This window comes from Pimephales promelas, chromosome 5, assembly GCF_988280905.1.
Source record: "Pimephales promelas chromosome 5, fPimPro1.hap1.1, whole genome shotgun sequence".
NCBI lineage: Eukaryota > Metazoa > Chordata > Actinopteri > Cypriniformes > Leuciscidae > Pimephales > Pimephales promelas.
In genome coordinates, this window is record NC_142773.1 from 4,132,965 (window position 1) to 4,142,964 (window position 10,000).

The window sequence follows — 10,000 nt, forward strand, 5'->3', positions numbered from 1 at the left end:
AGGAAACTTTTCTACAAGTAGGAACAGACTATGTTCATAAGGAAAGCAGTCTTAGCAGAGGATGGTTTCGATCCATCGACCTCTGGGTTATGGGCCAAGCACGCTTCCGCTGCGCCACTCTGCTCCCTAAAACTGACTTGCCATACTCTACTGTTTTTTAAATGAATTGCGTTTTGGCACACATAAATTGCTCTTCTCTCATCAATTAGAACAAGTGAAGAATGCATAGGGTTTTAGCATTCAGTTGAGGAAACTTTTCTACAAGTAGGAACGGACTATGTTCAAAAGGAAAGCAGTCATAGCAGAGGATGGTTTCGATCCATCGACCTCTGGGTTTTGGGCCCACCACGCTTCCGCTGCGCCACTCTGCTCCCTAAAACTGACTTACCTTACTCTGTTTTCGAAATGAATTGTGTTTTGGCACACTTAAATTGCTCTTCTTTAATCAATTAGAACAAGTGAAGAATGCATAGGGTTTTTGCATTCAGCTGAGGAAACTTTTCTACAAGTAGGAACAGACTATGTTCATAAGGAAAGCAGTCTTAGCAGAGGATGGTTTCGATCCATCGACCTCTGGGTTATGGGCCCAGCACGCTTCCGCTGCGCCACTCTGCTCCCTAAAACTGACTTGCCATACTCTACTGTTTTCAAAATGATTTGCGTTTTGGCACACTTAAATTGCTCGTCTCTCATCAATTAGAACAAGTGAAGAATGCATAGGGTTTTAGCATTCAGTTGAGGAAACTTTTCTACAAGTAGGAACAGACTATGTTCATAAGGAAAGCAGTCTTAGCAGAGGATGGTTTCGATCCATCGACCTCTGGATTATGGGCCCAGCACGCTTCCGCTGCGCCACTCTGCTGTAAACCACCCCAGATGGGACTTGAACCCACAATCCCTGGCTTAGGAGGCCAGTGCCTTATCCATTAGGCCACTGGGGCTGTTAAAAACCTGTGCTCATGTGCACACATTACTTTGGCTTCAGTGACAACAGCAGCATTGGCATTTAAACAAGGCAAGCACACAACAGTAATCCGGGTGAACGACTACTTCGATAGGGCACTGGGGCATGACTCGCTTGCCCTACTAATTGTCCATCTCATTCGGGTGGCTTAGTCAATGAGGTGTTTTAACAGGGCATACACACACAAACACAAAGATTTTCTGATTGAACAAGCGGGATATGGAAGTTGCTGTTTATTTGGGATAAAACATGTACATAAGTGAAGCAGCATTAGCAGAAGATGGTTTCGATCCATCGACCTCTGGGTTATGGGCCCAGCACGCTTCCGCTGCCCCACTCTGCTCCCTAAAACTGACTTACCTTACTCTGTTTTCAAAATGAATTGCGTTTTGGCACACTTAAATTGCTCTTCTCTCATCAATTAGAACAAGTGAAGAATGCATAGGGTTTTGGCATTCAGTTGAGGAAACTTTTCTACAAGTAGGAACAGACTATGTTCATAAGGAAAGCAGTCTTAGCAGAGGATGGTTTCGATCCATCGACCTCTGGGTTATGGGCCCAGCACGCTTCCGCTGCGCCACTCTGCTGTAAACCACCCCAGATGAGACTCAAACCCACAATCCCTGGCTTAGGAGGCCAGTGCCTTATCTATTAGGAAACTGGGGCTGCTAAATATTGCGCTCATGTGCCTACATTACTTTGGCTTCAGTGACAACAGCAGTATTGGCATTTAAACAAGGCAAGCACACAACAGTAATCCGGGTGAACGACTACTTCGATAGGGCACTGGGGCATGACTCGCTTGCCCTACTAATTGTCCATCTCATTCGGGTGGCTTAGTCAATGAGGTGTTTTAACAGGGCATACACACACAAACACAACGATTTTCTGATTGAACAAGCTTGATGTGGAAGTTGCTGTTTATTTGGGATAAAACATGTACATAAGTGAAGCAGCATTAGCAGAGGATGGTTTCGATCCATCGACCTCTGGGTTATGGGCCCACCACGCTTCCGCTGCGCCACTCTGCTCCCTAAAACTGACTTGCCGTACTCTACTGTTTTCAAAATGACTTGCGTTTAGGCACACTTAAATTGCTCTTCTCTCATCAATTAGAACAAGTGAAGAATGCATAGGGTTTTAGCATTCAGTTGAGGAAACTTTTCTACAAGTAGGAACAGACTATGTTCATAAGGAAAGCAGTCTTAGCAGAGGATGGTTTCGATCCATCGACCTCTGGGTTATGGGCCAAGCACGCTTCCGCTGCGCCACTCTGCTCCCTAAAACTGACTTGCCATACTCTACTGTTTTTTAAATGAATTGCGTTTTGGCACACATAAATTGCTCTTCTCTCATCAATTAGAACAAGTGAAGAATGCATAGGGTTTTAGCATTCAGTTGAGGAAACTTTTCTACAAGTAGGAACGGACTATGTTCAAAAGGAAAGCAGTCATAGCAGAGGATGTTTTCGATCCATCGACCTCTGGGTTATGGGCCCAGCACGCTTCCGCTGCGCCACTCTGCTCCCTAAAACTGACTTGCCATACTCTACTGTTTTCAAAATGATTTGCGTTTTGGCACACTTAAATTGCTCGTCTCTCATCAATTAGAACAAGTGAAGAATGCATAGGGTTTTAGCATTCAGTTGAGGAAACTTTTCTACAAGTAGGAACAGACTATGTTCATAAGGAAAGCAGTCTTAGCAGAGGATGGTTTCGATCCATCGACCTCTGGGTTATGGGCCCAGCACGCTTCCGCTGCGCCACTCTGCTGTAAACCACCCCAGATGGGACTTGAACCCACAATCCCTGGCTTAGGAGGCCAGTGCCTTATCCATTAGGCCACTGGGGCTGCTAAATATTGCGCTCATGTGCCTACATTACTTTGGCTTCAGTGACAACAGCAGCATTGGCATTTAAACAAGGCAAGCACACAACAGTAATCCGGGTAAACGACTACATCGATAGGGCACTGGGGCATGACTCGCTTGCCCTACTAATTGTCCATCTCATTCGGGTGGCTTAGTCAATGAGGTGTTTTAACAGGGCATACACACACAAACACAAAGATTTTCTGATTGAACAAGCGGGATATGGAAGTTGCTGTTTATTTGGGATAAAACATGTACATAAGTGAATCAGCATTAGCAGAGGATGGTTTCGATCCATCGACCTCTGGGTTATGGGCCCAGCACGCTTCCGCTGCAACACTCTGCTCCCTAAAACTGACTTACCTTACTCTGTTTTCAAAAAGAATTGCGTTTTGGCACACTTAAATTGCTCTTCTCTCATCAATTAGAACAAGTGAAGAATGCATAGGGTTTTGGCATTCAGTTGAGGAAACTTTTCTACAAGTAGGAACAGACTATGTTCATAAGGAAAGCAGTCTTAGCAGAGGATGGTTTCGATCCATCGACCTCTGGGTTATGGGCCCAGCACGCTTCCGCTGCGCCACTCTGCTCCCTAAAACTGACTTGCCATACTCTACTGTTTTCAAAATGATTTGCGTTTTGGCACACTTAAATTGCTCGTCTCTCATCAATTAGAACAAGTGAAGAATGCATAGGGTTTTAGCATTCAGTTGAGGAAACTTTTCTACAAGTAGGAACAGACTATGTTCATAAGGAAAGCAGTCTTAGCAGAGGATGGTTTCGATCCATCGACCTCTGGGTTATGGGCCCAGCACGCTTCCGCTGCGCCACTCTGCTGTAAACCACCCCAGATGGGACTCGAACCCACAATCCCTGGCTTAGGAGGCCAGTGCCTTATCCATTAGGCCAATGGGGCTCCTAAATATTGCGCTCATGTGCCTACATTACTTTGGCTTCAGTGACAACAGCAGTATTGGCATTTAAACAAGGCAAGCACACAACAGTAATCCGGGTGAACGACTACTTCGATAGGCCACTGGGGCATGACTCGCTTGCCCTACTAATTGTCCATCTCATTCGGGTGGCTTAGTCAATGAGGTGTTTTAACAGGGCATACACACACAAACACAACGATTTTCTGATTGAACAAGCTTGATGTGGAAGTTGCTGTTTATTTGGGAAAAAACATGTACATAAGTGAAGCAGCCTTAGCAGAGGATGGTTTCGGTCCATCGACCTCTGGGTTATGGGCCCACCACGCTTCCGCTGCGCCACTCTGCTCCCTAAAACTGACTTGCCGTACTCTACTGTTTTCAAAATGACTTGCGTTTAGGCACACTTAAATTGCTCTTCTCTCATCAATTAGAACAAGTGAAGAATGCATAGGGTTTTAGCATTCAGTTGAGGAAACTTTTCTACAAGTAGGAACAGACTATGTTCATAAGGAAAGCAGTCTTAGCAGAGGATGATTTCGATCCATCGACCTCTGGGTTATGGGCCAAGCACGCTTCCGCTGCGCCACTCTGCTCCCTAAAACTGACTTGCCATACTCTACTGTTTTTTAAATGAATTGCGTTTTGGCACACATAAATTGCTCTTCTCTCATCAATTAGAACAAGTGAAGAATGCATAGGGTTTTAGCATTCAGTTGAGGAAACTTTTCTACAAGTAGGAACAGACTATGTTCATAAGGAAAGCAGTCTTAGCAGAGGATGGTTTCGATCCATCGACCTCTGGGTTATGGGCCAAGCACGCTTCCGCTGCGCCACTCTGCTCCCTAAAACTGACTTGCCATACTCTACTGTTTTTTAAATGAATTGCGTTTTGGCACACATAAATTGCTCTTCTCTCATCAATTAGAACAAGTGAAGAATGCATAGGGTTTTAGCATTCAGTTGAGGAAACTTTTCTACAAGTAGGAACGAACTATGTTCAAAAGGAAAGCAGTCATAGCAGAGGATGGTTTCGATCCATCGACCTCTGGGTTTTGGGCCCACCACGCTTCCGCTGCGCCACTCTGCTCCCTAAAACTGACTTACCTTACTCTGTTTTCGAAATGAATTGTGTTTTGGCACACTTAAATTGCTCTTCTTTAATCAATTAGAACAAGTGAAGAATGCATAGGGTTTTTGCATTCAGCTGAGGAAACTTTTCTACAAGTAGGAACAGACTATGTTCATAAGGAAAGCAGTCTTAGCAGAGGATGGTTTCGATCCATCGACCTCTGGGTTATGGGCCCAGCACGCTTCCGCTGCGCCACTCTGCTGTAAACCACCCCAGATGGGACTTGAACCCACAATCCCTGGCTTAGGAGGCCAGTGCCTTATCCATTAGGCCACTGGGGCTGCTAAATATTGCGCTCATGTGCCTACATTACTTTGGCTTCAGTGACAACAGCAGCATTGGCATTTAAACAAGGCAAGCACACAACAGTAATCCGGGTAAACGACTACATCGATAGGGCACTGGGGCATGACTCGCTTGCCCTACTAATTGTCCATCTCATTCGGGTGGCTTAGTCAATGAGGTGTTTTAACAGGGCATACACACACAAACACAAAGATTTTCTGATTGAACAAGCGGGATATGGAAGTTGCTGTTTATTTGGGATAAAACATATACATAAGTGAATCAGCATTAGCAGAGGATGGTTTCGATCCATCGACCTCTGGGTTATGGGCCCAGCACGCTTCCGCTGCAACACTCTGCTCCCTAAAACTGACTTACCTTACTCTGTTTTCAAAATGAATTGCGTTTTGGCACACTTAAATTGCTCTTCTCTCATCAATTAGAACAAGTGAAGAATGCATAGGGTTTTGGCATTCAGTTGAGGAAACTTTTCTACAAGTAGGAACAGACTATGTTCATAAGGAAAGCAGTCTTAGCAGAGGATGGTTTCGATCCATCGACCTCTGGGTTATGGGCCCAGCACGCTTCCGCTGCGCCACTCTGCTCCCTAAAACTGACTTGCCATACTCTACTGTTTTCAAAATGATTTGCGTTTTGGCACACTTAAATTGCTCGTCTCTCATCAATTAGAACAAGTGAAGAATGCATAGGGTTTTAGCATTCAGTTGAGGAAACTTTTCTACAAGTAGGAACAGACTATGTTCATAATGAAAGCAGTCTTAGCAGAGGATGGTTTCGATCCATCGACCTCTGGGTTATGGGCCCAGCACGCTTCCGCTGCGCCACTCTGCTGTAAACCACCCCAGATGGGACTCGAACCCACAATCCCTGGCTTAGGAGGCCAGTGCCTTATCCATTAGGCCACTGGGGCTGCTAAATATTGCGCTCATGTGCCTACATTACTTTGGCTTCAGTGACAACAGCAGCATTGGCATTTAAACAAGGCAAGCACACAACAGTAATCCGGGTGGACGACTACTTCGATAGGGCACTGGGGCATGACTCGCTTGCCCTACTAATTGTCCATCTCATTCGGGTGGCTTAGTCAATGAGGTGTTTTAACAGGGCATACACACACAAACACAAAGATTTTCTGATTGAAGAAGCGGGATATGGAAGTTGCTGTTTATTTGGGATAAAACATGTACATAAGTGAAGCAGCATTAGCAGAGGATGGTTTCGATCCATCGACCTCTGGGTTATGGGCCCAGCACGCTTCCGCTGCGCCACTCTGCTCCCTAAAACTGACTTACCTTACTCTGTTTTCAAAAAGAATTGCGTTTTGGCACACTTAAATTGCTCTTCTCTCATCAATTAGAACATGTGAAGAATGCATAGGGTTTTGGCATTCAGTTGAGGAAACTTTTCTACAAGTAGGAACAGACTATGTTCATAAGGAAAGCAGTCTTAGCAGAGGATGGTTTCGATCCATCGACCTCTGGGTTATGGGCCCAGCACGCTTCCGCTGCGCCACTCTGCTGTAAACCACCCCAGATGGGACTCGAACCCACAATCCCTGGCTTACGAGGCCAGTGCCTTAACCATTAGGCCAATGGGGCTGTTAAAAACCTGTGCTCATGTGCACACATTACTTTGGCTTCAGTGACAACAGCAGCATTGGCATTTAAACAAGGCAAGCACACAACAGTAATCCGGGTGAACGACTACTTCGATAGGGCACTGGGGCATGACTCGCTTGCCCTACTAATTGTCCATCTCATTCGGGTGGCTTAGTCAATGAGGTGTTTTAACAGGGCATACACACACAAACACAAAGATTTTCTGATTGAACAAGCGGGATATGGAAGTTGCTGTTTATTTGGGATAAAATATGTACATAAGTGAAGCAGCATTAGCAGAGGATGGTTTCGATCCATCGACCTCTGGGTTATGGGCCCAGCACGCTTCCGCTGCGCCACTCTGCTCCCTAAAACTGACTTACCTTACTCTGTTTTCAAAAAGAATTGCGTTTTGGCACACTTAAATTGCTCGTCTCTCATCAATTAGAACAAGTGAAGAATGCATATGGTTTTAGCATTCAGTTGAGGAAACTTTTCTACAAGTAGGAACAGACTATGTTCATAAGGAAAGCAGTCTTAGCAGAGGATGGTTTCGATCCATCGACCTCTGGGTTATGGGCCCAGCACGCTTCCGCTGCACCACTCTGCTGTAAACCACCCCAGATGGGACTCGAACCAACAATCCCTGGCTTAGGAGGCCAGTGCCTTATCCATTAGGCCACTGGGGCTGTTAAAAACCTGTGCTCATGTGCACACATTACTTTGGCTTCAGTGACAACAGCAGCATTGGCATTTAAACAAGGCAAGCACACAACAGTAATCCGGGTGAACGACTACTTCGATAGGGCACTGGGGCATGACTCGCTTGCCCTACTAATTGTCCATCTCATTCGGGTGGCTTAGTCAATAAGGTGTTTTAACAGGGCATACACACACAAACACAAAGATTATCTGATTGAACAAGCGGGATATGGAAGTTGCTGTTTATTTGGGATAAAACATGTACATAAGTGAAGCAGCATTAGCAGAGGATGGTTTCGATCCATCGACCTCTGGGTTATGGGCCCAGCACGCTTCCGCTGCGCCACTCTGCTCCCTAAAACTGACTTACCTTACTCTGTTTTCAAAATGAATTGCGTTTTGGCACACTTACACTGCTCTTCTCTCATCAATTAGAACAAGTGAAGAATGCATAGGGTTTTGGCATTCAGTTGAGGAAACTTTTCTACAAGTAGGAACAGACTATGTTCATAAGGAAAGCAGTCTTAGCAGAGGATGGTTTCGATCCATCGATCTCTGGGTTATGGGCCCAGCACGCTTCCGCTGCGCCACTCTGCTGTAAACCACCCCAGATGGGACTCAAACCCACAATCCCTGGCTTAGGAGGCCAGTGCCTTATCTATTAGGAAACTGGGGCTGCTAAATATTGCGCTCATGTGCACACATTACTTTGGCTTCAGTGACAACAGCAGCATTGGCATTTAAACAAGGCAAGCACACAACAGTAATCCGGGTGAACGACTACTTCGATAGGGCACTGGGGCAAGACTCGCTTGCCCTACTAATTGTCCATCTCATTCGGGTGGCTTAGTCAATGAGGTTTTTTAACAGGGCATACACACACAAACACAATGATTTTCTGATTGAACAAGCGGGATATGGAAGTTGCTGTTTATTTGGGATAAAACATGTACATAAGTGAAGCAGCATTAGCAGAGGATGGTTTCGATCCATCGACCTCTGGGTTATGGGCCCAGCACGCTTCCGCTGCGCCACTCTGCTCCCTAAAACTGACTTACCTTACTCTGTTTTCAAAATGAATTGCGTTTTGGCACACTTAAACTGCTCTTCTCTCATCAATTAGAACAAGTGAAGAATGCATAGGGTTTTAGCATTCAGTTGAGGAAACTTTTCTACAAGTACGAACAGACTATGTTCATAAGGAAAGCAGTCTTAGCAGAGGATGGCTTCGATCCATCGACCTCTGGGTTATGGGCCCAGCACGCTTCCGCTGCGCCACTCTCCTCCCTAAAACGGACTTGCCATACTCTACTGTTTGCAAAATGAATTGCGTTTTGGCACACTTAAATTGCTCTTCTCTCATCAATTAGAACAAGTGAAGAATGCATAGGGTTTTGGCATTCAGTTGAGGAAACTTTTCTACAAGTAGGAACAGACTATGTTCATAAGGAAAGCAGTCTTAGCAGAGGATGGTTTCGATCCATCGACCTCTGGGTTATGGGCCCAGCACGCTTCCGCTGCGCCACTCTGCTCCCTAAAACTGACTTGCCATACTCTACTGTTTTCAAAATGATTTGCGTTTTGGCACACTTAAATTGCTCGTCTCTCATCAATTAGAACAAGTGAAGAATGCATAGGGTTTTAGCATTCAGTTGAGGAAACTTTTCTACAAGTAGGAACAGACTATGTTCATAAGGAAAGCAGTCTTAGCAGAGGATGGTTTCGATCCATCGACCTCTGGGTTATGGGCCCAGCACGCTTCCGCTGCGCCACTCTGCTGTAAACCACCCCAGATGGGACTCGAACCCACAATCCCTGGCTTAGGAGGCCAGTGCCTTATCCATTAGGCCACTGGGGCTGCTAAATATTGCGCTCATGTGCCTACATTACTTTGGCTTCAGTGACAACAGCAGCATTGGCATTTAAACAAGGCAAGCACACAACAGTAATCCGGGTGGACGACTACTTCGATAGGGCACTGGGGCATGACTCGCTTGCCCTACTAATTGTCCATCTCATTCGGGTGGCTTAGTCAATGAGGTGTTTTAACAGGGCATACACACACAAACACAAAGATTTTCTGATTGAAGAAGCGGGATATGGAAGTTGCTGTTTATTTGGGATAAAACATGTACATAAGTGAAGCAGCATTAGCAGAGGATGGTTTCGATCCATCGACCTCTGGGTTATGGGCCCAGCACGCTTCCGCTGCGCCACTCTGCTCCCTAAAACTGACTTACCTTACTCTGTTTTCAAAAAGAATTGCGTTTTGGCACACTTAAATTGCTCGTCTCTCATCAATTAGAACAAGTGAAGAATGCATAGGGTTTTAGCATTCAGTTGAGGAAACTTTTCTACAAGTAGGAACAGACTATGTTCATAAGGAAAGCAGTCTTAGCAGAGGATGGTTTCGATCCATCGACCTCTGGGTTATGGGCCCAGCACGCTTCCGCTGCGCCACTCTGCTGTAAACCACCCCAGATGGGACTCGAACCC

General features: G+C 45.5%; 9 non-coding genes across 9 annotated transcripts in view; all 9 read right to left on the minus strand.

Moving 5' to 3' along the window:
* Positions 1-868: 868 nt before the first annotated feature.
* trnar-ccu (transfer RNA arginine (anticodon CCU)) lies at positions 869-941 on the minus strand. The gene has a single exon. It is a non-coding gene; the product is annotated as a tRNA-Arg (tRNA).
* Positions 942-2,742: 1,801 nt separating this feature from the next.
* Positions 2,743-2,815, minus strand: trnar-ccu (transfer RNA arginine (anticodon CCU)). The gene has a single exon. It is a non-coding gene; the product is annotated as a tRNA-Arg (tRNA).
* An 862-nt stretch (positions 2,816-3,677) lies between these two features.
* On the minus strand, positions 3,678-3,750 carry trnar-ccu (transfer RNA arginine (anticodon CCU)). The gene has a single exon. It is a non-coding gene; the product is annotated as a tRNA-Arg (tRNA).
* A 1,356-nt stretch (positions 3,751-5,106) lies between these two features.
* trnar-ccu (transfer RNA arginine (anticodon CCU)) lies at positions 5,107-5,179 on the minus strand. Its single transcript has one exon. It is a non-coding gene; the product is annotated as a tRNA-Arg (tRNA).
* An 862-nt stretch (positions 5,180-6,041) lies between these two features.
* trnar-ccu (transfer RNA arginine (anticodon CCU)) lies at positions 6,042-6,114 on the minus strand. The gene has a single exon. It is a non-coding gene; the product is annotated as a tRNA-Arg (tRNA).
* Positions 6,115-6,729: 615 nt separating this feature from the next.
* trnat-cgu (transfer RNA threonine (anticodon CGU)) lies at positions 6,730-6,802 on the minus strand. The gene has a single exon. It is a non-coding gene; the product is annotated as a tRNA-Thr (tRNA).
* A 616-nt stretch (positions 6,803-7,418) lies between these two features.
* Positions 7,419-7,491, minus strand: trnar-ccu (transfer RNA arginine (anticodon CCU)). Its single transcript has one exon. It is a non-coding gene; the product is annotated as a tRNA-Arg (tRNA).
* A 1,798-nt stretch (positions 7,492-9,289) lies between these two features.
* Positions 9,290-9,362, minus strand: trnar-ccu (transfer RNA arginine (anticodon CCU)). The gene has a single exon. It is a non-coding gene; the product is annotated as a tRNA-Arg (tRNA).
* Positions 9,363-9,977: 615 nt separating this feature from the next.
* Positions 9,978-10,000, minus strand: part of trnar-ccu (transfer RNA arginine (anticodon CCU)) — a 73-nt gene continuing 50 nt past the window's right edge. Inside the window, exon 1 of the tRNA in view lies at positions 9,978-10,000. This exon is cut by the window's right edge and continues 50 nt beyond it. This is a non-coding gene — a tRNA (tRNA-Arg).